Below are 3,956 nucleotides of genomic sequence, written 5' to 3' on the forward strand. Positions count from 1 at the left end.
CACATCTTCTAAGGATTCCATTTGAACACTTTTTGAAGAGATATGGCTCGTCCCAGACAAAGTATTTTGCATCATTCATGAGCTTCCTTTTTTGATGTTTATTGATCCCTGGGGGTAATGCCCCAGTTGCCTTGAAATTTGCAATATCTGCAAACCATGGTGCTTTGTGAACTATCATCAACTGCTCATCAGGGAAGAGCTCATTCACATTTGTATCATTTCCTCCACCTTGATCATGAGGGATTCTGGATAGGTGATCTGCCACCTTGTTCTCCACTCCTTTTTTGTCTTTGATTTCAATATTGAATTCCTGCAACAGTAAGATCCACCTTATTAGTCTTGGCTTTGATTCTTGCTTGGCAAACTAATATTTAAGTGCTGTGTGATTTGTAAAGACAATCACTTTAGCACCAATGAGGTATGATCTAAATTTGTCAAATGCAAAAACTATTGCTAGCAACTCCTTTTCAGTAGTGGTATAATTTCTGAGTTTCATTAAGGACTTTGCTAGCATAGTATATCACATGAACTAAGTTATCTTTCCTTTGTCCTAATACTGCCCCAACTGCAAAATCAGATGCATCGCACATCAATTCAAATGGTAGGTTCCAGTCAGGTGGGGAAATGATAGGAGCAGAGGACAACCTCATTTTCAAATGTGCAAATGCTAGCATGCATGTTTCATCAAAGATAAATGGTGTATCAGATACAAGGAGATTTCTTAAGGGCTTGACTATCTTTGAAAAATCTTTAATGAACCTTCTGTAAAAACCAGCATGCCCTAAAAAACTCCTAATTGCCTTGACATCACTGGGTGGGGGTAGTTTTTCAATAAGTTCTACTTTAGCTCTATCAACCTCAATGCCTTAGTGGGAGACCTTGTGACCAAGGACTATTTCTCCTGTCACCATAAAGTGACATTTTTCCCAGTTCAAGACCAAATTGGTCTCTTGGCATCTTTTCAATACCAAGGCGAGGTGATGTAGGCAATTAGGAAAGGAATCTCCGAATACCGAGAAATCATCCATAAAAACTTCAATGAATTTTTCTATCATATCTGAAAAAATAGAAAGCATGCAGCGTTGGAAAGTTGCAGGTGCATTACATAGCCCAAATGGCATGCGCCTATAGGCAAACACTCCATACGGGCAAGTAAATAAGGTTTTCTCTTGGTCTATGGGATCAGCCACTATTTGGTTATAACCTGAATAACCGTCGAGAAAACAATAATATGTGTGCCCTGCAAGTCTTTCCAACATCTGATCCATGAATGAAAGGGGAAAATGATCTTTTCGTGTAGCCTCATTGATTTTTCTGTAGTCTATGCACATCCGCCATCCTGTGACGGTCCTTGTAGGTATGAGTTCGTTCTTCTCATTAGGAACCACAGTGATTCCTCTTTTCTTGGGCACAACATGTACGGGGCTAACCCAAGGACTGTCTGAAATTGGGTATATTACCCCTCCTTGCCAAAGCTTCATAACCTCTTTCTATACCACTTTCTTCATGATTGGGTTCAGCCTTCTTTAGGATTGAATGGATGGCTTAGCATCATCTTTCAACAGTATTTTATGCATGCATATGGCTGAACTGATTCCTTTCAAGTCAGCTAGGGTCCATCCAATGGCATCCTTATGCTCCCTCAGCACTTTGAGTAGCTCGTCCTCTTGATCTTGACTGAGGGATGAATTTATGATCACTGGGTAGTTTTCATTTTCTCCTAGGTATGCATATTTGAGAGTGGGTGGCAGTGCTTTGAGTTCAAGTTTGGGTGCTTCTGACTTTTCGTTCCCTTCCTTTGGTGCATCTGGTATATGAATTTCTGCTGTGGCCACCTCTTCACTTGATTCAGATTCTTTCTCCACCAATCTCTCGTCCTCTTCATGTTCTTCTTCTTCAAAATTCTCCTGCACTTTATCCTCAAGTGCATCTAACCTCATGCATTCCCCCAATTGTTCTGGTGGGTAACTCATGGCCTTGAACACATTGAATGTCATCTTTTCATTGTGTAATCTCAGGGTGAGGTCACCCTTCTGAACATCAATGACAACCCCAGCAGTGGCCAAGAATGGCCTTCCCAGGATGATGGAGGTCTTGGTGTCCTCCTGCATGTCCAGCACCACAAAATCTGCTGGAAATATGAAATCTCCCACTTTTACCAGCAAATCCTCTAGTACCCCATGAGGGAATTTGAATGATCGGTCTGCCAGTTGTAGGACCATTTTTGTTGGTTTAGCCTCCTCAATTTTCATCTTCCTCATCATAGCTACTGACATCAAATTGATGCTGGCCCCTAAGTCACAAAGAGCCTTCTCTACTGTGATTTCCCCTATAATACAAGGGATCTGAAAACTCCCAGGATCCTTCAGTTTCTGGGGTTGTTTGTGCTGAATGATAGCACTACACTCTTCAGTTAGTATCATAGTCTCATTGTTCTTCCAGCTTCTCTTCTTTGTCATTAGTTCCTTCACAAACTTGGCATAGAGTGGCATTTGTTCTATGGCTTCAGCAAAGGGTATGTTGATTTGTAGTTTCTTGAAGATTTCTAAAAATCTCAAGAACTGGTTGTCATCTTCCTTTTTCTTCAATAGCTGGGGGTATGGAGCTCTTGAGATGTTCAGTTGTGGCATCCCTTTTTCTTTCTGCGGACTTGGCGTGGGAGGTTGAACTCCATCTTGCTCTTCTCCCTTTTCATTTGAGCCTTCTTCTTGTGGTTTTTGGGGCAGTTCCTTCAGTTCCTTCCCACTCCTAAGTGTGATAGCTTGACACTCCTCCCTTTTGCTTGAATTGGCATCATTGCAAAGGTTGTGGTTAGGAAGCTGCTTAAATAGATAGCTGATTTGTGTCTCCAGTTTCTTGATGGCAGCATTTTGATTCTTCATGTTTGACTGCACTTCCTCTCGGAATGCTTTACTGTTTCGAATGTCCTTGCATACTCCTTCAAGTAAGGTTTCAATCTTAGAGAGCTTGTCATCAATTGATGGGTGATTCGGAGCAGATGTGCTGTTTTGGTTTTGATAAGCGTGTGGAGAAGTGTTGTTGTGGGGGTGTTGAGATGTCCTCTGTGTGAATTGCTGGTGAGCTGCATTGTTGTTGGAGTTATAACATCTCTGGTCTTGGTTTTGATCTTGCTCACTTCCCCACCCAAAGTTTGGGTGGTTTCTCCATCCAGGGTTGTAGGTCTTGGAGTATGGATCATAGTTTTTCCTTGGTGAATTCCCAATGTAGTTGGCTTGCTCCTGACTACCCTCTGCTTCTTCATTCACTCCTTCTTGGGTTGTTGATGAAGTTGAGATTGCTGCTACTTGGTTCCTCTCCATCTTCTTGGTGAGGTCAGCCAGCTGCTGGGTAATGAGCTTGTTTTGGGCCAACAGAGCATCTACATTGTTTAGCTCCATTACTCCTCTTGTGTTCCGTCTTTCGAAAGCATAGAAGTAGTCGTTCTCTGCTACTGTTTCAATAACATCTATGGCTTCCTCAATGGTCTTCTTCTTGTTTAAAGATCCTCCGGATGAATGGTCTACGGCCTTCTTTGACTCATAAGGGAGCCCTTCATAGAAAATATGCAGCTGCACCCATTCGTTGAACATATCTGGTGGGCACCTCCTTGTTAGGTCTTTAAACCTCTCCCATGCTTCATATAGAGTCTCACCATCTTGTTGCCTAAAAGTTTGGACCTCAGCTCTCAGCCTATTGATTCGTTGAGGAGGGTAAAATCATACTAAGAATTTATTCACCACGTCTTCCTAAGTTGTCAAGCTTTCCCTTGGGAAAGATTCTAGCCACTTAGCTGCCTTGTCCCTGAGTGAGAATGGAAATAAGAGCAGTCTATAGGCGTCAGGATGAACACCATTAGACTTCACTGTGTCACATATTCTCAGGAAGGTGGTTAAATGTTGATTGGGGTCTTCTTGAACACCTCCTCCAAACGAACAGTTGTTTTGAACAAGGGTGAT

At 42.2% G+C, this 3,956-nt stretch overlaps 1 non-coding gene across 1 annotated transcript; it reads left to right on the forward strand.

Moving 5' to 3' along the window:
- Nucleotides 1-3,585: 3,585 nt before the first annotated feature.
- On the forward strand, nucleotides 3,586-3,692 carry LOC148564273 (small nucleolar RNA R71). Its single transcript, XR_015884522.1, has one exon. It is a non-coding gene; the product is annotated as a small nucleolar RNA R71 (small nucleolar RNA).
- Nucleotides 3,693-3,956: the final 264 nt, after the last annotated feature.

The sequence above is a fragment of the Arachis ipaensis genome, chromosome B5 (genome assembly GCF_059453495.1).
Source record: "Arachis ipaensis isolate K30076 ecotype BB chromosome B5, ASM5945349v1, whole genome shotgun sequence".
Classification (NCBI taxonomy): Eukaryota; Viridiplantae; Streptophyta; class Magnoliopsida; order Fabales; family Fabaceae; genus Arachis; species Arachis ipaensis.